The following is a 24,080-nucleotide window of genomic DNA, read 5'->3' on the forward strand; positions in this document are numbered from 1 at the left end:
TGTTGGATTCAGTTTGCTAATATTTTGTTGAGAATTTTTGCATCTATATTCATCAAAGATATTGGCCTGTAATTTTCTTTTTTGGTGGTATCTTGGTTTGGTTTTGGTATCAGGGTGATGGTGGCTTCATAGTATGTCTTTGGGAATGTTCCTGCCTCTTCAATCTTTTGGAAGAGTTTGAGAAGAATTGGTATAAGTTCTTCTTTGTATGTTTGGTAGAATTTGCCCGTGAAGGCACTGGTCCTGGACTTTTGTTTGTAGGGAGTTTTAAAATTACAGATTCTATTTCACTTCTAGTGATCAGTCTGTTCAAATTATCTATTTCTTCTTGATTCAGTTTTGGTGGGCTGTATGTTTTTAGAAAGTTGTCCATTTCTTCCAGGTTGTCAAATTTGTTGGCATACAGTTGTTCATAGTATTCTCTTATGTGTTTTTATTTCTGATGTATTAATTGAGATTTCTCCTTTTTCATTTCTTATTTTGTGTATTTGGGTTCTCTCTCTTTTCTTATTGATGAGCCTGCCCAGAGGTTTGTCAATTTTGTTTACCCTTTCAAAGAAACAGCTCTTGGTTTTATTGATTTTTTTTCTGTTTTTTTTTTACCTCTATTTTATTTATTTCCTCCCTGATCTTTATTATTTCCTTCCTTCTGCTGACTCCAAGTTTATTTTGTTTTTCTTTTTCTAATTCTTTTAGTTGGTACGTTAGGTTGTTTGAGATTTTTCTTGTTTTTTGAGGAAGGCCTGTATCACTATGAACTTCCCTCTAAGAACTGCTTTTGCTGCATCCCATAGATTTTGTATGGTTGTGTTTTCATTGGTATTTGTCTCAAGGTATTTTTAAATTTCTTTTTTGATTTCCTTGTTGACCCTTTGGTTTTTTAGTAGCATGTTGTTTAGTCTTCATGTAATCATTCTTTTCTCATTTCTTTTCCTGTGGTTGATTTCTAGTTTCACGCTGTTGTGGTCAGAGAAGATGTTTGAAAGAATTTCTATATTCTGAAACTTGTTGAGGTTAGTTTTATACCCTAGTATGTGGTCAATCCTAGAGAATGTTCCATGTGCACTTAAAATGAATGTGTATTCTCATTTTTTTTGGATGTAATGTCCTGAAAATATCAATGAAGTCTAACTGTTCTATTGTATCATTTATGATCTCTGTTGCCTTATTGGTTTTCTGTCTGGAAGATCTGTCCATTGATGTGAGTTGATGAGTGTAAAAATCCTCTTCTTGTATTGATCCTTTTATCATTATGTAGTGTCCTTCTTTTTCTTTATAGCCTTTGCTTTAAAGTTTATTTTGTCTGATATAAGTATTGCAACTCCTGCTTTCTTTCATTTCCATTTGCATGAAACATCTTTTTCCATCCCCTCACTTTCAATATATATGTGTCCTTTGCCCTAAGGTGGGTCTCTTATAGGCAGCATATTGTAGGCTCTTGTTTTTTTTATTCACTCTGCCACTCTATGTCTTTTGATTGGAGCATTCAGTCCATTGACATTTAAGGTAATTATTGATACATATGTATTTATTGCCATATTAAACCTTGTTTTCCAGTTGATTCTTTGTTTCTTCTTTGCTCTTTTTCTGCTTTGATGATTTCCTTTTATGCTTGTGTTCTCTTCTTTTTGGTTTTTTTGAATCTATTGTATGTTTTTGATTTGTGGTTGCCCTGTTTTTCAAGTATGTTAACCCCTTCCTATATCTGCTGGACTTATAGTCATATACACTCAAACACATTCTAAAAAAAAAAAGAAGAAAGAATCTGCATTTTCTTACTCTCTTTCCCCACATTTTATTATTTTGATGTCCTTTTTTACATCTTCATGTTTATCCTTTTGCTATTCCTTTTATTTATAATTGCTTTCACATATAGGTTTTTTTTTCTTTTTTCTCATTTTGATCTGTATACTGGCTAATTTAAGTGATTTAATTTCCAATTATTATTTCCTCCTTCATATATCTTCTTGGTTCTTTTCTATTTAGAGGATATCTTTCAATATTTCTTTTAGGATAGGTTTACTATTGCTGTATTCTTTTAGTTTTTGCTTGTCAGAGAAATTATTATTTTTCCTTTTCTAAATGATAATCTTGCTGGCTAGAGTATTCTAGGTTGCAGATCTTTCCCTTTCAAGACAATATATGTTGCCACTCCCTCCGGCCTGCAGTGTTTCTGTAGAGAAATCAGCTGATAACTTTATAGAGGTACCGTTGTAATTAACTCTTTGTTTTTCTCTTGCTGCCTTTAGAATCCTCTCTTTAACTTTTGCCATTTTTATTATAATATGCCTTGGTGTAGATCTGTTTGGATTCATATTTTTGGGGACCCTGTATGCTTCCTATATGTGGATATCTGTTTCCTTCTTTAGGTTTGGGAAGTTTTCAGCCATAATTTCTTCAAATACATTTTCAATCCCCTTTTCTCTTTCTTCTCCTTCTGGAATCCCTATTATGCATAGATTGGGACATTTTATACCATCTCATAGGTCTCTTATATTGCTTTCTTTTTTTTTTAATTGGCTTTCTGTCTGCTGTTTCGATTGGGTAATTTCCATTTTTCTATCTTCCAGATTACTTATTCTTTCTTCTGCATTATTCATTCTGCTATTCATTGCCTTTAGTTCAGGTTCATCTCAGCAAATAAATTTTCTAATTTCGGCTCCTCCTTATAGTTTCTAGTTTCTTTTTACAGTAATATGCATTTCTGTCAGTAGCCTTTCTAAATTCCTTCAGTATTTTTATTACCTCCTTTTTGAACTTTGTGTCTATTAGACTGAAGAGGTTTGTTTCATTGTTCCTTCAGGGGAGTTCTCTTGGTCTTTTTTTTTTTAATTTTTAATTTTTTAAATTTATTTTTGGCTGTGTTGGGTCTTTGTTGCTGTGTGGGCTTTCTCTAGTTGTGGCGAACAGGGGTTATTCTTCATTGCGATGCATGGGCTTCTCATTGCGGTGGCTTCTCTTGTTGCGGAGTACAGGCTGTAGGTGCATGGGCTTCAGTAGTTGTGGCACGTGGGCTCAGTAGTTGTGGTGCATGGGCCTAGTTGCTTTGTGGCATGTGGGATCTTCCTGGACCAGGGCTTGAACCCATGCCCCCTGCATTGGCAGGTGGATTCTTATCCACTGTGCCACCAGGGAAGTCCTCTCTTGGTCTTTTAACTGGGAGTGGTTCCTCTGCTTCTTCATTTTGCTTATATTTCTCTTAGTCTGTGAGTTTAGGAGAAACAATTATCTACTGTTGTCTTGGAGGGCTATTTATATATGGGAGCATCCCTTCGTAGCTTGTGTGGGCTTAATATTTTTTGGTGTGAAGGTTATTTTTGGTTTGGATGCTTGCTATCTCTTTCCTCCATGTGTGCTGGCCATTATCCCCTTGATAGGGGGTGTGCAGTTATGCTGCCCGTGAATGCTCCCAGGAAGGAGGGGGTAGTGGTTGGCTCCCAGTTGCAGGTCCCTCAGTAGTGGCGGCAGGTTGAGTGCACTCCTCAGGAGGTGAGGGCAGCAGTTGGCGTTGGGTCTCAGGACCCTTGGCAGTAGCAGCCAAGGTGGTCTGGGCCCACCTCTGGAGTCCAAGATGGCAGCTGTGGCTTGTGCCCGTCCCCTGAGCTCATGTAGGCGGTGCCCTGCCACTTGAGAGAGCATGTGAAAAAAGAAGTTCCTATGGCAGGCCCACCCCTCTCCTTTCACACCACCCAATGGTGGTGCCCTGCCTTTCTGGTGGGCCCAGGCCTCCCCCCATTCTCCCTTGGTTGTGGCGTACCACACCCTTGCCCCCTCAGGATGTCTCCATGCAGCCAACGCCAGTCTTCTCCCCTGGGTCTGGTCTCTGAAGCCTGGGCCTCAGCACCCAGGCCCGACCCACCCCCTCTGTCCCAGCTAATCTCCCCTCCATTGAGGGCACTTCCCAGTGTGCAGAAACCTTTATTCTTTCACAGCTCCATCCAAGGGGCACAGGTCCTGTCCCAATTCCTGTCTCTTTTTTCTTTTGCCCTACCCACTTATGTGGAGATTTTCTTCCTTTTTGGAAGTCTGAGGTCTTCTGCCCATATTCAGTAGATGTTCTGTGAGAATTGTTCCACATGTAGATGTATTTTTGATGTATTTGTGGGAGAAGGTGAGGTCCATGTCCTATTCCTCCGCCATCTTGATCCGATCTCTTATGTGTATTTGTTTTAGTTTCCATGTTTAAAAAGCTAGAAACGGACAAAGTAGTGAGAGGTAGGTACTTGTTACATGTATTCCTCACAAATGTGTTTGTTTCTATAAGAGGATTCAGGTCTTGTTACATCACCTCAGTATGGCCTTCCACAACCTCCCTATTTATAATGGCACTCTTCATTTCAAGCAGTCCGTTTCTTCCCTTGTTTTTTCTCCTAAGCACTTACTAGCTCTTCTTACTTCTGAAATTGTATTTCAAAATTTCCACTTATCTGTCCTATTTGAAAAATTTGGGGGCACTACATCTCTTTCCCACACTCTTTCTGCTTCCTTTGATGATACTTACTAATCATGATTCCTGAAATCAGCCCAAACTTTGATTTTATCATACTTTTGTCTGTGCTTCCCTAAGTGCTTATTCCCATTAGTTGACCTGGTTTAAAGTTGTATCTCTCCTGCCTCAAACATAATAAGGCACAGAATAGGCATACAATGGATATCTGAGAGTGAAAGAATTTTGATTCCCAGTCTTTTTCTCCTCCTAATTTGTCTATCTTTGAGCACTCTATCCTCAAGTTCTGCTCTTTTTCTTCTTATACAATAACTGTTTCCAGGCCTCATCCATACCTGCAGTTTAAGCCTTTTTACTTTATTTTAATGACTTGTGCCCCTTCAGGGCAGCTGTATTTCAGTGTTATGGTCTCTTTATTCTCAAAATGGTTGAAAAAAACTAAATTTTTTTTTCTCACAACTCAAATATCCTTCTTTTTCCCCTTCCATAATTATTTTGTCCTGGTAGCCTATTCTCATATCAGACAACCAAGAAATCACTTTAAAGTTCTGAATCATCTCTGTTATCCTCATACCAATCTTTCAATACTTCCTGACATTTTAGTTTTCCTTTGTACTCAGTATTTTCATGTTCTCACTGCCTAATGACATCACCCAAAACTTAGAGTCCTGCTCTTTAATGCCTCAATTTTTATTATTCCTAATTGGATTTAATTTTTACATAATGTATTAAATTCATTTTTCTCTGGGCTGACAAAATAACTTATGGCTTATAAAGCTGGGTTTTACATATAACTTAATACATGAAATTTAGTGACCATCAAATAAATTTTGAACCCCTCTTACATTATCAGATGTATTTCTTTCTGTTGCCTACCCTGATGCCAGAGCTTATATGATCCAGTCTCCTTGTAAGTGTCACCCATTCATGTGCCATTCTTCCTTACATCACAGTTTTCATCATTGCATGCTTTCCCTATACAGCTACTTAAATTTTATACATTCATTAAATTGCTTAGCATGCCTGGCACAAGGGAGTGTCTCGTTATTTTTTGTTATTTTTGCAATATTAATTTTTGGCTAAGATTCCTACTTCTATAAAATGATCATGGAATATATTAGCCTATTTTAATTTCTCCTTTTTTGTAATCTCCCAACTCATTTCATGGCTATTTCACAAGAAAATGAGACTTTTCAGACACTCAGTGCTACATAACATACAGTCATTGAAAGAACACTTTTTCTTTCCTTGAAATTCACTAAAAAGTGTGGCCTCAGTTTTATTCTTCCATACTCAGGTATGGAGCCAGGTAGAGGAGAAGTAGTTCATATCAATTCACTCTGAAAGCACTATCTCAAATACAAATGCCCAGCTCAGGTTTCTGTTTCCCCCAGCAGTTACTTTTGATTAACATGAAATTATTCAGTTACTTGTAATTAATTATTTGCAAACGAAGCAACTGACAAAGGATTGTCAAATATATACAAGCAGCTCATGCAGCTCAATATCAAATAAACAAGCAACCCAATCCAAAAATGGGCAGAAGACCTTAATGGACATTTCTCCAAAACAGATATACAGATTGACAACAAACACATGAAAGGATACTCAACATCACTAATTATTAGAGAAATGCAAATCAAAACTACAATGACCTCATTGTATGTAGTTGATTGATACCTATCATCTCACACTGGTCAGAATGGCCATCATCAAAAAATCTACGAACAATAAATGCTGGAGAGGGTGTGGAGAAGAGGGAACCCTCCTGCACTGTTGTGGGAATGTAAATTGATACAGCCACTATGGAGAACAATATGGAGGTTCCTTAAAAAACTAAAAATAGAACTGCCATATGACCCAGCAATCCCACTATGGGCATATACCCTGAGAAAACCATAATTCAAAAAGACTCATGTACCACAATGTTCATTGCAGCACTATTTACAACAGCCAGGACATGGAAGCAACCTAAGTGTCCATTGACAGATGAATGGATAAAGAAGATGTGGCACATAAATACAATGACATATTACTCAGCCATAAAAGGAAATGAAATTGAGTTATTCATACTGAGGTGGATGGACCTAGAGTCTGTCATACAGAGTGAAGTAAGTCAGAAAGAGAAAAACAAATACTGTATGTTAACTCATATATATGGAATCTAAAAATGAAAAGGTACTGATGAACCTAGCTGCAAGGCAGGAATAAAGAGGTAGACATAGAAAATGGAATTGAGGACACTGGGAGGGGGAAGGGTAAGCTGGGACAAAGTGAGAGAGTAGCATTGACATATATACACTACAAAATGTAAAGTAGATAGCTAGTGGGAAGCAGCTGCATCACACAGGGAGATCAGCTCTGTGCTTTGTGACCACTTAGAGGGGTGGGATAGGGAGGGTGGGAGGGAGACGCAAAAGGGAGGAGGTATGGGGATATATGTATACATATAGCTGATTCACTTTGTGAAGCCACTCTTCTTGGCCACCACTGTTGGCGGAGAGGCCGCCTATCACTGGGGTGGAGATACATCTTCTGATAGGGATTGAGGAGGCCACTTTTGCTGGAGATGGAGCCAGTGAGGCCAATCCCACAAGAAAAGAAGACTCATCAGAATTTAGGGGCTCTGTGTCCCCAGTTTCATCAGGGTCTTCCACATGGCCCCACCCCAAATTACAGAATCCCATTCTTTCCCAAGCAATGCATTCACTTTAACAGAAGACATGCTGTGAGGCTGGGAGGTCAACTTGCATTATAATTCAGCCAATTGCTAGGCAAGGAATCAATTTTTGATTCTCAGAAATATCAGCCGTGTGGCTACAGGAGATATGGCTGTCCCTCAGGGCATTCGTAGAAGCTCTTAGGTCACTTTATGCTGCACCTGAGCTGGGAATTTGAATCCCAGAGCTCATCCTTTTCTTTCACCACTTTGTCCAACAACATTAGAAGCAACCAACACATTATATTCCTTGGTTTTCCAAAAATGTTCAAAAATGCCAAACACAGAGTCACTTAGTTCCTTTCTTCTTTTAAGTGGTTGATGAGGATATTCAATGCAGATGTTTTGCATATCTCTATATACTTTTCACACCATGGACTATCAGGGCTCTCTACTACGAAATGGAGTCATTAGCATCTCTAAATCTAATCAGACTAGAGAGCCAATTCCAGAAACCCCAGAACCAATTCAGAAAACTCATCCTTAACATTTTGTTCTTCTAGTACTGCTCCCCATACCCAAATCTTTACTAGTCAGAGTTCTCCAGAGAAACAGAATATATATATAGCTATATGTAAATAGTGTACTATAGGAATAGTTCACATGATTACGGAGTTCAAGAAGTCCCACAATCCATCATCTATAAGTTGGAGAACCAGTAAAGCCAGTGGTGTAATTCAGTCTAAATTCAAAGGCCTGAAAACCAGTTGAGTTGATGGTGTTAAGTCCCAGCCCTAGTCCAGAGGCTTGAGAACCATGGTCTAAGTCCCATTCTGAGTCTGAAGGCCTGATAACCAAGAGCACCAATATTTGTGGACAGAAGGTGGATGTTTCATGACAGTGTACTTGGCAATGATCTCTTAGATATGACACCAAAAGCAGGGCAACAAAAGCAAAAAAATAAACAAATGGACTACATCAAGTTTAAAAGCTTTTGTGCATCAAAGGACACAGTCAACAGGTGAAATGATGTACAAATGACCAACAAGCATATGAAAAAAGGCTCAACATCACTAGTCATGAAAATGAAAATCCAAATCACAGTGAGATATCACCTTACACCCATTAGGATGTCTAGTATCAATAAAACTGAAAATAACATGAGTCTTAGCTTGGGCCCTCATAACAGCATACCATAGACTGGGCGGCTTGCGTCAGCCAGTCTCATGGTCTAAAGGCTAGAAAGTCTAAGATCAAGGTCCCCACAAAGCAGGTTTCATTCTGAGACTTCTCCTCTTGGCTTGTAGGCAGCTGCATCTCCCTGTGCTCACATGGACTTTCCTTGATGCATGTGCATATAGGGTGAGGAAAAGAGCAAGCTCTCTGGCATCTCTTAAAAGGGCACTAAACCCATCATGAAGTCCCCACATTTATGACCTCATATAAACCTGATTATCTTCAGAGGTCACATTTCCCAAATACTATCATATTGGGGGTTAGGGCTACAACGTAGTAATTTGGGAGGGAACAAAATTCAGTTCATAGAACAAGTGTTAGCAGAGATGTGGAGAAATTGGAACCCTTGTGCACTGTTTATGGGATTGTAAGCTGGTCTAACCACTGTAGAAAACAGTATACAGATTCTTCAAAAAATTAAAAATAGAACTACCACAGGATCCAGCAATGCCACTTCTGGGTCTATATCCAAGAGCATTTAAAGCAGGGTTTTGAAGAGATATTTGCACACCCATGTTGATAACAGCACTATTCACAGTAGTCAGGAGGTGGAAAGCAAGCCAAACGTCCATTGATGGATGAGTGGATAAACAAAAGATAGCATATACATACAGTGGAATATTATCCAGCTTTAAAAAGAAGGAAGGAAGTCTATCACATGCTACATGGGTGAAACTTGAGGACATTATGCTAAGGGAAATAAGCCAGTCACAAAAGGACAAATACTGTACGTTGGTAAAAGCAGTCTCACGTACGCAGTATTTTGACTCCCACTTGGTCACATAAGAATGGGCCTTGGGTCTGGAACACTTCCATACCAAGAGATAAAGAGCCCACATAGCCTGTGTGAGCTTATCATGCCATGGGAATATTCTCCTTGTTACAGCCACAGTTAGTACTCTCATCTCTGCTTTAAATGTGTGTGTCATATGGCACCTGGCCACCCCCACCATCATATCCCTCCTCACAGGGAGGGGACAGGGTTCCTTCCACTGCAACATGAGAGGGATGCACATAGGCAAATTGGCCTGAGTCAGCCACCAGGAGAAACTCCCTGGCCATGGAGGACTGACACATACTACTGAGGCTGATCTTTTTCTGTCTCTTCTCTATGTAAGTAAAGCGTTGTTCCACCCAGTGCCTAATTAACTGTGTTGTTTTCCTTGGTAACTCCAATACCAAGATGCAATGTGCAGAAGTGTTTACAGTCCTTCCCCTGGTGTTGGTAACCAGTGCATGGTACTCTGCTGGACACTGGGTATGAGATATGTAAAGTAGTCAAATTCATAGAAACTAAAAAGTAGAATGGTGGTTGCCAGAGGTGGGGGAGGAGAAACGGGGAGTTGTTTATGCCCTCAACATCTTCGCATCCCCATCAAGTATAAGTGAGAAGGGCCAAGAAAGTGAGTCATGCCCACACTCATGACTGATTAATTAATATAAAATATCTATCATGATTTGTGTTCCTGTGCTATTTCTTAAAGGTAGAGCTAACAAATATTTTTATACATGATTGATACCTACTATAACTACACCATTAGTCTGGAATATTTAACATATATTCTAATTAAGTAATTGAATGCTCTGTGTTATTTTGCTGGATTCCTGTTAAATTGGCCTGAAAGAATCTTTATTTATTAAAGTATCAGGTGGTTTTAGAAAAGAAGTATTAAATGATTTCTATCTGGAGCACGATCAAGTTGAAATATTGCCATTTGTACAGTTAAATTCACTTACAAAGAGAAACCATTGTTCGTTCAGTTAATATTTCCAGGACATGTGACTGTTTTAATTTACATTTGTACCTTATCACTTGAGGACAAAAATAAAGTGACAGTTAAAGTAACAACATTGAAATGTAAAATCAGAATAAAATCATGCCCTTTCACAATATTCTATCTAGACAAAGTTGTAGACTGTGGTTCTTTAAGAATAGCTCAGATGGGAACTTCCTCCTCATAACTACACTCTCCGCCACCCTCCTCAACCCCCAAAAACACAAACACAGACATTCTCCTCAGGCTCCACCAAAATAAATTTAATTGTGAGCTTATCAGTTATGAGGTAGAGGTTTAATTTATCTTACCACTACAGAAACAGCAAAGATTTTCCATTAAATACTAGATTTAGAAACTTTATAGAAAGTCCCAGATTTATAATTCATTCTGTAATACTGGCACAATGAAGATTGTTCTGTAAAATTCATGGAAAAAATGTTCCAAAGAAACAAATTTTTCTCCTAAATTATTCTCCCAAATCAGTAAGTTAATAAAATATCAAAGAAGCTATGGTTTAACATAACCACATTTATTTTTGAAATTTTAAAAGGAATTTTGTGATCTTTCAGCTGTATAAATTATGATGCTTCACAAAGGTGAATTTTAGGCCTTAAGGAAGGTAACTGTATTTTCCCAATTCCTCCATTACTTTGAAAATGTAAATACCAGGTTCCAATGTTTAAACAAATGGGAGTCACTGTTTCTGATATGGATTTAAACAGATTATAATATATGCATATTTTAAAAAATATATTAATGCCTATTTAACTTTATTTTTTAACTACTTGGGAATTGATAGCAATGTCATCACCTATGCCAAACAAAGAGTGACTCTCATAACCTTCTCTGTTTTCTGCATTTTTATCCCCTCAAGACCTGCTTACACAAGAAACAAACTGTCTTCTGTTGTACTGCAATCCAAATTGATCTCTCCTTGCCATAGAGAAAATTTGAAAAAGTTTTCTTTAAAGTCTTAATTAACTTAGTTGATTTGATTTTGTAATAACTGCATTAATGTCATATAAATTAAGAAACTTATCTACCATCTCTGAGCAATTCCAGGATAAGAAACCAGAAGCTGTAGCTTTTCAATCACAGACTGAAAAATCCCTACCATTTAACGTATAAGTTTCTTTGTGTTTGGTTCAAAGCAGTAGTGGCTCCTATAGCTATTTTGATGGTCATCTGATACCCCACTTGCTACCTTTATCCAATGAAGTCCCTATTTCTGCCTAAGTTTTCCTCTTGTAGTGGATGTTTAAGAGATTTAAAAAGAAGAATGGAAAAGCCAGAAAGAAGACAAGACCTATGAAGAAACAAGTCAACAAAACTGCTTCGTCAAGCAATTTGGACAGTTCCCCTGAAGATGGTGAGCTGAGCAGTGCATACCTGGTAGTAAGCTCCCACCCTTGTATCTTTGAAGATGGAAGGAAATAGGGAAGATGAAAAAAATGAAGTCTTCATTAGAGCACTCATTAACCTAATGAGATCAGTAAAAATGTCAGTGATTGCCAAAGGTTAGAGAAGCAGGAGGGAGGAATAAATAGGAGGAGCACACAGAATTTTAGGGCAGTGAAGTAATTCTGTATGATACTATAATAGAAGACACATGTCATTATACATTTGTGAAAACCCATAGAATGTACAATGCCAAGAGTGAATGGTAATGTAAATTATGGACTTTGGGTGATAGGGATGTGTTCATGTAGGTTCATCATTTTAACAAATATACACTCTGGTGCAGGATGTCGATAGTGGGGAAGGCTGTGCATGTGTGGGCAGGGGGTTATGGTAACTCATCATACCTTCTGCTCAATTTTGCTATGAACCTAAAACTACTCTTCAAAAAAGCCAATTTTTTTTAAGTTGATATTTATTTCCCACTCACAGAAAAGATAATAGGGTTTTTGTTGAACTTATTTGACTGTCTAATTATATCCCTTTCATGTATGCTGAAAAATTTTTTAAATTGAAGTATAGTTGATTTACAATGTTGTGTTAATTTCTGCTGTATATATATATATATATATATATATATATATATATATGTTTATATGTATTCTTTTTCATATTCTTTTCCATCATGGTTTATCACAGGATATTGACTATAGTTCCCTGTGCTATACAGTAGGACCTTGTTGTTGATTACTTCTTTACTTTATCCTGCAGAATACATATAAAAGTCTTGAAATAACAATGCCAATATTGTATTGATACTATGTATGAAATAGGCAACTGATAGGAACACATTGTATAACACAGGGTACTTTACCTAATGCACTGTGGTAATCTAAATGGAAGGTAAGTCCAAAAGGGAGGGGATATCTGTATGTGTATGGCTGATTCCTTTTGTTGTGCAGGGGAGGCTAACACAACACTGTAAAGCAACCATACTCCAAAAAAAATTAATTTAAAAAAATGCTAATATTGGCTACTGAATAGAATTTAAAATTTCTTAGTATTCTTTTTTTAATCTTGGAATATATCCTCCTAGGGATGTACAGTCAAAAATGCTCTGTTTTAGAGTCATTTGAAGTAGTTCTTCAGTATGTGGTTATGCCATCAGCTTGACATACAGCTATGTTCACTATAAAAAAAATAGTTTATTTTTTTCAATTTTTAGAAATTTTTTCATTTTGCTTTTTTAATTATGTAAATATTTGCATGGTTACAAGTCAAAATTATATAAAAAAGGAACATTCATAGAAATTTTGCTTCCATCCTCATCTCTGCAATTCTTTTCCTCTCTCTTTAGACCATTAGTTCTCTTAGTTTTGGTTTATCCTTTCATTGTTTCTTTTTGAAAATACAAGCAAATGCATTTAAATATAGTCACACTCCCTTCCCTTTCTTACACAAAATTTGCAGACTATAAAAGTATTTTGCATCTAGCTCTTTTTTTTTTTGCTCAATAATATATCTTGGAGATCACTCCATATTGGTATATAGAGATCTTCCTGCTCGTTTTTACAGCTGCATAGTACTCCACTGAATGAATGCAACAGGTTTTTTTTTGTTTTTTTCCTATGATAGAGTTTTGGGTTGTCATAATCTTTTTGTTATTAAAAATAGTGCTGCAGGGACTACCCTGATGGTCCAGTGAGTAAATGGGCCCCAATGCAGGGGGCCCACGTTCAATTCCCGCATGCATGCCACAACTAAGAGTTCCCATGCCGCAACTAAGACCCAGTGCAGCCTAAATAAATAAATAATTAATTAATTAAAAAAAAACAATGCTGCAATGAATAACTTTGAAATGTGTGCCAACTTTAAAAAATCAAAGTTAGTTGTAGTAAATGCAATAATAAGCTTATAGGAGTGTTCCAGCACTGTGGTAATCATTCATTGATAGTAATTAGTAATAACTTACCTCCACATTGTCTTCTTATTGAATATTGTTTTATTTGCCCAGATGTGAACCTCCCACCATCACTCAGATACACACTGTCTACTCAAGTGTTTACTATGGAGTTGCAATCCTCTTATAAACTCCACATTCCTTGCCACAATGATAGGTCTATGCTTAGGTACCTAATCCAAATTGGGTCCATCAAAGAACCTCGATTGAATGGTCTGGGTTTAGTAATCTGACTCAAACTGTGCCATTCAGGGCTCTTCTCTGGCTTCTAAACGTGAGACCTAGGAAGGGTGTTTTATTCTGATCACCAATTCCAGTGTGTGTGCTGCGGTGGAGGGGGGTGAGGGTTCCTCTCCACTCCTCCAGACAATGTTCCAGACATTAGCTGGCTATCCTAACAATTCAACTCCATTTTGACATTATCTACTGGGAGATAGTATCAGATTCCACAGGTCATGGGTTCAGTTCCACAAGAATGGCCTCCCTTACTTCAGATGTCAATCACAAGTAGTAGGTCCCCAAGTTACCCACAACTTCTGTCCAGTTCCCAAGGTTCCCATGAGGGCCCTCAGGTTTTATTAACTTGCTAGAGCAGCTCACAGAACTCAGAGAAACATTTTACCTACAGTTTTATCATAAAAACAATATAACTTAGGAACAGCCAGAAGGATGACAGGGCAATGTGTGGGGAAAGGACATGGACCTACTATGCTCTCTCTCTGAGCATAGCACCCGCCCCAAACCTCTGCATGTTCACAAGCCTGGAAGCTCTCAGAGCCTCCTATTATTGGGGTTTTTATGGAGGCTTCATCATGAAGGCATAATCAATCATTAACTCTATTTTTAGGCCTTCTCACTCCTTAAGAGCATGGGAAGTGGGGCTGAAAATTCCAAGCTTCTAATCATGGTTTGGTCTTTCCTGTGACCAGCCCCTATCCAGGAGCTATCCAGAGCTGCCTCATTAGAATAAAAGATGCTCCTATCACCCAGGAAATAACAAAGGTTTTAGGAGCACTGTCAGGAACCAGGGTCAAAGACCAAATATTAGAACAAAAATGCCTCAAGAGCTCTTATCACTTAGGAAATTACAAGCATTTCAGGAGCTCTGTGCCAGGAACTGGGGGCAGAACCAGTATATATTTTCCATTACCTCACAAGGGGGAAGCTCAATTCATCCCCAGTGGAGTGTGTGCGACATGATTCTGGGAGTAGCCATGTTCTCAGGCATTGTATAAAGGGACAGGTTGAGAAAAGGAAACCCACCCATAAAGAGATGCAAAACTAGAGAAGAAGGAAGAAGTTCCTGGTGGTGTTTTCTTCTGAGACAAGCCATATCTATGCCTTTCCTGCTATTTTGTTACATGCAACAATAAATTTCTCTTTTATTCTAAAAAATAAAAAAGAAATTAGGCAGTGAATTAAGGCATTACATGAAAAATAGAATTAGCCAACAAAAAAACTCATACTAGAGTCAGAACCTACTTTGATTCTTAACTCTATTGTTTTCTCTCAGTTCATCTAGTTTTTCAGACAGAGGAGTTCACTGCACCTGGGACACAGTAGGTGCTCAATAAATGAGAGCTGTTTGAACAGATGAATGAGTAAACAATAGATGCATCATTATTTCTTTTCAGTGATTATTTTCTCAACAATCTAAACAAGTAGATTATAATTCAATCCAAAATTAGAATGTTTCCTAAATCCAAGAGTCCCTGAATTTCAAATTGGTTCTCACACAACTGATAAAACATTGTTTCATCATCTGTTTACTAAATTAGTAAAGAAAGACTCAATGTCCTGGACTGGTCAATTTTAAAGAAAGAGAGAAAATATTCTCTCTGATTCGTGTTCTTGTGTGGCTATAGAACATTTAAAATCTACCCATTGCAAATCAACAAGAATTTTATCTGCATGTTACTAAACAACAGTAGATACCACAAATGTACTTTATGAAACCACTTTGCAAGTAGAGCAAATTTGTTCCATTCATCAAGGGATGCTTGCTCTTATTCACTAAAAACTCAAAGAGGCATTCCGTTTGCAAAGCCTTTTGCTACAATTCAGCAAAGATATTAATCATTAAGATAAGTTACATATCTTGAGATCTTTCATCTTAAATACAAACCTACTGAATGAAGAGCCCAATGAAGAGCGATAACAAACAAATTACTTAAATGGAAAAAAATAATATAACAAACTATTAACTATATATAGGCAGTAACTAAGGGTGAAAAGATAACTCTAAAGAATATCCTAGGGCTGAGGAAGAGTGCTCAAGGAAGGAACAAACTTGTCAGGGGCTCCCTCCGCGTGGCTAGAATTCAGTTTCTTCTGAGATGTGGATTTAGCCCATTGGATGATGGAGAAATTTGCTGGGTTTCCTAAGCCAAAGCTGGTCCATAGTCCAGGCAAGCGGGAAATACTCCTTCAGGCTGCAGGTGGGCAGAGACTACCAGATAGGCATGCAAAAGGAGCTGGGCATCAGGAGCCCACTGAGTGGTATTAAGCCTGGCATGTGTGGTGTCCACATTGGGAGAACAATAGGAACCAACCCTCCAGGGTGCAAGTGGACTGAGGCTGGCAGTTGGGTGAGCAGAGGGAGTCAGGGCATCAGGAGCCCATCTATGGGCAGTGCAGTGTGAGGCCTGGGGTGCACAGTGTTCACACTGTGTGGGCTGCAACAAGGTGGTCACTGGGCCTGGGCTGGGACTGCAGGCTCACCAAGGGATTACCCGCTCCTGGATGCCCAGTGAGACAGAGCATCACTGAAGTCCCCACACGTGCACCCCTGGTAATTGTGAATTTGGAGCAAAGTGTGGCAAACAGAAGCACATCAAAACAAGAAGAGAAGCCCTTTCTCCTGCAATGTCCCTCCAGCACCCCTGTTTTAAAACGTAGGTCTTATTATTATTCAGGTATGGTAAGGCCAAGTCAGGAGACAGCTGCCATTGAAAAGATAGTTTGTTACAGTTCCCAAGAGGAGAGAGCAGGCCATGCCACGTAGGGCCACACGGAAGCATCAGAGTCAGTCAGGAGGCAGAGGGAGTGAGGGGAAAACATGGGCAACAGCCTTTATTGTGGTTTTCATGGGAAGGAATGGGAGAGGTAGGGTAAACAGGCTTAGGATTGAGTAATTTTAGTTGAGCTCCAGGGTGTAGGGCCTGCTCCTAACTGTCTGATAACTGGCCCCGTTACAATTAGTGCAAGGGAACAGTGGCCCATCGTGTGAGAGCCCAATGAAAGAGTGGTGGAGGGGTATGGGCTCTGGATTGTTTAGTGTGCATCTGAAAGCTGTGCTTGCAGGCAGGCCTTTGCTGTCTCTAGGAACTGGCTTCTAGGCAGTCCCTCCAGGGTCAGCAAGGCCCCAAATGTCAAACCATCAGAAATACATGGTTAATACAGCCCCCTACTGACAAAATGTGTTTACTGCAAAGGAGAAATGCTTATTACCATAGAGTAAGTAATGAAGGGTGGATTTGCAGCTGAGATGCATTCATTACTAACCAGCACAACTATACAGAGATTGATCATCCTGTTTGAAGATTTTCAACCAGTTGAGTTCAGCTGATTGTTTATTTATTTTTTATTTCATTTATTTTTGTCAGTGATAATATCATCTTTGGAAAATGGATCTCTCCTTGCTTTGTACCCTGTAATGGTCATTTTGGCTTTTTCCCCAGTGTCTCTTTTATTCAAATAATCAATTTAAACTAATCATGGATGTTTAAGTCTTTTGCCAGAGACTGGTCTAGGGAAGGGCACGTCTAAGCTATGTTGACCTGAAACAAATAGACTTCCAGATTTTTCTCCAGAAAAGATGGGTTTATTCCAAATCAGTAGGGAATTGCAATTCTGGGTCTGCAACCATAGTGAGCTACATGCAAGTTCACCCACCGCAAGGGAAGAAGAATACTTTTATAGAGGGAAAAGGAAGTTGGGAGGACTATAAGAAGCAAAGAGTCCATGGCTTTTCATTGGCTGAGTCCTTGCCAGGAAAGGAGTCTTTCTTACAAATGCAGGGCTTGGCTATCGCTGCAGAGCATGAGAGCGCCCCCTCCTGTTTTCCCAACTCTATTTAACTCAGGTTGCTGTTTAATCATTTTTTATAGCAAATTTAGGTAAGCTAAACCAAAAGGAGAAGGTTGCTAGGGCTTCTGGGGATGAACATGTTCTATGTCTCTTCATCGCACCTGAACTAGAAAATGCAGCTCTGTTGCAACTGGGATGCATCTTGTGACCAGCCTAAGGGCAACGCCGATACAAAGGAGGATTGAACCAAGAGAACAGCTAGGAAGGAAGCCCTGATTTTACCACACCTAGAAACTGACTTGTCCCTGAATATCCTGTTATGGTAGATAATAAATAGCCTTATGATGCAAAACAGTTTGAGCCAAGGTTTTCTGTCACTTGAAAAGAAAAATATCGTAACTGATACAAGTTCTCATTATACTTTATTCATACTTCTGCTCTATTACTTATTGCCCTTCATCACAACTATTTATTCTGAGTTTATCTTCCCAACTAGACTACTGTCTCCTTCCCTTGAGCTTGGCTTCATTATCTTAATCTTTCTAGTTTCTAACAATGCCTGACACAGGGAAGTTACTAAGTAAATATTTCTTGACTCTGTGACTGGTTCTGCCTGTTGCATCCTGATGTCAAGGATTTGGGGCGTTTATATGAAACATAGTTTGTATTCGTAAGCTTAAAGTGTAAAGGAAACTACAATACACTGCAATTAATACTCCAAAAAACAAACACATTTGAGAGTAACCAAATGAAACATCCATACCAGAATAAGCCGAATTCTGTGGTGATCATTTGTGGCTTTACTCATGCTTTCTTCCTGTCACTTGGACTCTAGAACATTTTTTTAAACTTTACTTTTGGAACTAATTTTAGATATACAGATGAATCGCAAAATAGTACAGAGCTCCTCTTTACCCTTTACTCACTTTCCTCTAATATTAACATCTTATATAGCTATAATACATTTGTTAAAACCAAAAAATTAACACTGGTACAACACAACTCACTAAAGTTCAGACATTATCCAGAGTTCCCCAGTTTTTCCACTAATGTCCTCTTTCTGTTTCAGGATCCAATTCAGAATACCACACTGCATTTAGTTATCATGACTCCTTATCTCCCATCCGTGATGGTTTCTTGGTCTCTTATGACATTTAACACTTTTGAAGAGTATTGGTCAGGTATTTTGTAAAATGTCCCTCAAATTTTTTTTATCTAGAGCTTTTTCCATTTTTTTTCTTCTTTTCTGATGTCTGAAGCTTTCTAAAAATTCTTTTGTAGTAATAATAATGCCTTATTTTAGGATATTTTATGCTTTGCAGACCAACGTCACTACATTCCTTTGGTGATTCTCATCTCCACCTGGAGAAGTGACTCAGAAACATTTCTCCCCATATATGGGAAAGCACTCATGGAAAGATGCTGTTAGGAGGAGGCTGAAAGCACCAAAGCACCTGTAGGAATGAAGCCTGTGAGACATGCTGGGACTTGGGACCTGGGACCCTTTGCTGCAGTGCTTATGATCTCGGGTGGCCTCAGCCTGCAGCGGCTTGGAACAGGATTTCAGTTCCCAGCCACAGATTGAAGTCAGGTCGCAGCAGTGAGAGCGCTGAATCCTAGCCACTAGACCACCAGGGAAGAGTGGCCAGTGACAAGGCCCTGGCCTGTCAGCTGTGTAGAAATGAATTTCCACATAGAGTCAGAAAATAGTGAAACAAGTGTTATGAGGAAGAAAAACAGCACATATGTGTGGATAGACACACGGGCGGGCTCAGAGAGGGAGTCATGCCCTCCCGGTAGTTTGAATCACCTTTATGGAGCATTTCTTCCAGGTTTCCTTTGGCCAATCATCTTGCTTTGCCTGGTTCTGAGTCCATATATGGTGTATCTCAGGGTCCTCCCATGCGCACACCTCATAGCCACGATGGATTCTAGCGAAGAGGCCTATGGGTAGGTTGGCATCACTTGCTGTGGGGTGGTGCCCCCTCCCTTTTGACCTCCGAGGAGCCTCTCTACGCATGTGTAGTCAGGGAGGTCTCCTTGACTTCGAGAATGAGGAATATGTGGTCTTTTATCTCTTATCTGGGCAGGGCTCAGCTCTTCTCTAGCTCCTCAACTTGGAGTATCTGTCCACAGAGGACAAACTCCAGCTGCTCAGCCTGGAACCCATCTATCTCCTGCCTCACTTACACCTGGACAAACATCTAGTCTAGTCCCAGCAACAGAATACAAAGAAACTATAAGGGACTAAAAATAACGGTGTATGCGCAGTTGGGGCAAAGTATGAACAACAAGATGCAAAAAAACCAAAAACCCAGCTGCCACTTCTGAGGTGTCAGGAGCAAAAGCAGGGTACTGTGCATGATCCCTGCACACAGCACCACCAAGGGGGTGGCAGGCCACCCACACCACCCCTTCCACCTGACACACGGGTCCGCCCCTACCCTCACCCGATTTAAGGGGTCAGCTTGCCCCAGCTCAGGGAGCCTATTGCTTGTTTTCACTCCCTCGTGCTGCAGCACCAGTCCCAATAAAGCCTTGTCTGAATTTCTTGTCTGGCCTCTTATCAATTTCTATTGATTAAAGAGTCCAAGAACCCAGGTCGGTAACACCTGGACATGAGGTCAGTGAACTGGACCAGGCCTGAAGGGAGCTGGGCTTGAACTTGTGAGTTACCCTAAGAGGGTCAGATTCCTTACCTCCATGGGCGTAAGTGGTTTATAAAATGTCTTCCAGTACTAAAATCCTCTATTATCTGTGTATTTCATTTCTCCTGCTAATATTGCACTCTATTGACACTAATCCTTAACAGCTAATAATAAAACCCAAAAGTTGCCTTTCAGAGATAGCATTCTACTGTACTTTCTTAGACAAAGGGAGCAAAGTGAAACCTTGCTCTCTGGGCAAGGCTCTCTTCAAAAGGCTGATAGGGTATATTGGCAACAACTTATCCCTTTAGCCTAAGTTACTTCTCAATGAATTAACCTCTTGGGAGACACATGCCTTGTTTCAGAAAACCAAGGTTCATTAGTGACAGTAGCGGACATGAATTCACCAGGAATGTACTATTTTCAGACTGAAGTACAGTTGCAGAACTCAGCCAGGTGTGTGGGTGATAATGGCATATCAGAGACATAGTGGAGGAGGACAAAATGAAAAATGAAAGGCTCGGGAGTGGGGAGGAAGGTAGAGGGAGAAGTACAAGAGGATAAGGACAAGCAAAAAGAAGTTTATCCATTTATTGGGTACTCTCTATGTTCCAAGCTCTGTGATAGATGCTGGAGATATGCAGAACAAAATGGACATGGACTTGTTTTCGGGGAGTTTATACTCAAGAAATGGACAAGAAGGGCAAGGGAAGGATAAATTAGGAGTTTGGGATTAGCAGATACAAATTACTATATATAAAATAAATAAACAACAAGGTCCTACTGTATACCACAGGAAACTATATTCAATATCCTGTAATAAACCATAATGGAAAAGAATATGAAAAAATATATATACATATATATGTATATATATATATATGTATAACTGAATCACTTTGCTGTATATTAGAAACTAACACAACATTGTAAATCAACTATACTTCAATAAAAAAAGAAATGGACAGAAACCAAATAATTATTTAATCATAACTGTAACAAATGCTTTTTTTAAAAAAAGTGTGCAGTGTACCAAATAACCGGAAGTTAGGAGGTCAGGAAAATTTGGTAAGTTGGAATATTTGATGGTCTGGAATATATGATATACCAAGTAACATATTCCCAGGTTCAACCAGGAAGTTTTGGGGAGCTTTGACCAGTTATTGGTCACAGTGTGAAGACAGTGTGGTTAGAGTCAGTGGTTAGCATCTAAACCAAGGAAACCTGGGCATCTACTGTCAGGTGAGGCTCACCTCTGGAATAATCTGAATGAAATAGAGCTGGCTGGGTGTTAGGTTGATGGGTTTCTGTGGACTGGCAAGCCTGCAGTTGCATATGTCCTCTGAGCTCTGCCCTGCTTGTTTCAGACAGTGGGGAACACCATTTCTGTAAGGCACTGTGACTACCTTGCTCCCATTCATACTCGATCCACGCCAGATGGTGAAAGGTCTCTTAGCGCCACCCTATCTTGCACATTCCACGCATTCACCAATCAGACAATATTCATGGAGGCCTACAGTGTGTCAGGCCTTGCGCCAGTCTGCGAAGATATTACAGTACTGCAGAAGGCAAGGAGCTTACTGCCTGATTCAAAGCTTTCCAAACTTTCTTGGTTCACAGTAGTTTATTTCCTGGGGTCAGCAGTTTATTCACAGCACCCTTAGGCCAAAAGAAATTCCTATCAATTTCTTTTATTTGGAAGTTAGATCCAAACAACTTAATAAGTATTTATGTCTGAACAACTTAGTAGCTATTTGAAGATACAACTATAAATTAAAAGAAAAAGTAATATTTTTATTTTATCCCAGAGTGTGCCTGCCTGTTGGACACTGCACAACTTCTCCAATCTTGGAATCAGACTGGACGTCCCCAACCTCATTCCCTAAACACAGTGATTTTTGTGCGGTTTTAGGTTTTTTTATAATTTAAAATTTTTTTTATTTATTTATTTTTGGCTGCATTGGGTCTTCGTGGCTGAGCGTGGGCTTTCTCTAGTTGTGGTGAGCGGGGGCTACTCTTCGTTGTGGTGCTTGGGCTTCTCACTGCGGTGGCTCCTTTTGTTGCAGAGCACGGGCTCTAGGCACGCGGGCTTCAGTAGTTGTGGCACGTGGGCTTCAGGAATTGTGGCTCACGGGCTCTGGAGCGCAGGCTCAGTAGTTGTGGCACACGGGCTTAGTTGCTCCGCGGCATGTGGGATCGTCCCAGACCAGGGATCGAACCTGTGTCCCCTGCACTGGCAGACAGATTCTTATTCACTGCACCACCAGGGAAGCCTGTGCAGTTCCAGCTTTTTATCACAACTGTTAGAAACCCAACTTGGCAAAGATATGACATTATTCAAAGAAATATAGTGGAAAAGAAATGTAGTCTAATGTGAAATCGTGAACTATCTCCACTCACAAGCAGGATGTCAGGAGGATAACCTCTGCTTCCCTCAAGTATTTAAAATATCCTGCTGTGCCCCTGAGAGTGCATCTGTGGCACCCCAGCACTGGTGGAACATGACTTAGAAACAGGTCTATGGTTAGAAATGTCCAAACCCACAGCAGAGTTTCTCAAACTGGGAGCACTTAAATGTGTGTTCAATAATGTATGTCTTCACACAACTGAAAGCCAGAGGATTCAGGATTAGTCTCTCCTGCACTTTGTGGCAGAGTGAAATTGGTCACTTTTACCTCACTAGCACTCTGCCCTTGATAAGTGTGATCCTGAAGGGGTTGCACTGGACAAATACCATAAATACAGGATCGTATTTTCTGAACCACAAATCCAGAAACAAGGGTGGGTGAACTTATAAAGACAAAGAACCAGAATGTTGTCTGGTTCTGCCCTGGAAGACTTGGACACATGGTCACCATCTATGAGAAACCCCAGTGCAAGACCAACCTCCAAGTCCAGGACCAGCTGACTCTCACAGAGCCTGCAGAAATTCCTAAATTCCTCTATGCCTGCTTGCCTGCAGCCTGCCCCAGGAGAAATTAAGGTAGAACAGAGCCATTTAACTCCATCTTCCTCATCCCTCTCAAGCCATCATTTACACACACACACACACACACACACACACACACACACACAGAGTTATATCACTTGAGGGGCCTGGTAAACAGCTTTAGCAAGAAAAGTCTGAAGAAAGGACATGAACTCCTGAAACACCCTAGCACATTTATAAATAGATTTATTATACCTGCTCTTAAAAAATATAACTGAGGGAATCTTCTCAAGTGATAGCAATGGTCCATATTTTTATAGGATTGTGGATAACGGGCGGATATCAGGCAAAACTCACCTAACTGTGGACAGATGCACAGATTCTGACAGAGTAAAATAGAATCTAGGTGGTGGATATAGGAGTGTTCCCTGTAAAATTCTTTCAACTTTTTGGGCATGTTTTAAAATTTCCATGATAAAATTTTGGCAAATTTTTAAATTTAAAAATTTAATTAAAAAATAAAATTTATCTCCACTAAAGATTTGTACATTACACTGTATGTTAATGATACCTGCAAAAAAATAAAAAAAGCACGAGAACTGAGGAGGGAGTGGGTTAAAAACAGACTAGAAGGTAAAACAAATCTATCGGATCATAAATATGGATGTGCTTGGTAACGGGTTCTCTTCAACAGATAAGAACTAACTTTGACCCAGGCGGCTACGGAGAGCAGGGGTTGCTTTCTTCCTAATTAACTCCTTTCTCGGCTTGGATCTCTCTGTCTCTCTCTCTACCTCCCTACCATGAATGGCTGAGTCAGAAAACGCGACAGCGGTTCCGTACCTTTCCGGAGCTTCGGAACCACCGGAGATGCGTACAAAGACTTGGCGAGTCCTAACCTGGAAGTCCTAACCTAACATGTGCGCCCCGGATCGACCCCGCGCGCCTCACTCTCGCCGGGCGCCACAGCGGGTCTGCACCTCAAGCAACTCCGCG

The 24,080-nt window shown here is 39.7% G+C and overlaps 1 long non-coding RNA gene across 1 annotated transcript; it reads right to left on the reverse strand.

Moving 5' to 3' along the window:
- Positions 1 to 430: 430 nt before the first annotated feature.
- Positions 431 to 24,056, reverse strand: LOC125964861 (uncharacterized). The gene is made up of 2 exons (XR_007478144.1): positions 23,928 to 24,056; positions 431 to 4,190 (listed from the first exon to the last, which is right to left on the reverse strand). It is a non-coding gene; the product is annotated as an uncharacterized LOC125964861 (long non-coding RNA).
- Positions 24,057 to 24,080: the final 24 nt, after the last annotated feature.

Source organism: Orcinus orca, chromosome 6 (assembly GCF_937001465.1).
Source record: "Orcinus orca chromosome 6, mOrcOrc1.1, whole genome shotgun sequence".
Lineage (NCBI taxonomy): Eukaryota > Metazoa > Chordata > Mammalia > Artiodactyla > Delphinidae > Orcinus > Orcinus orca.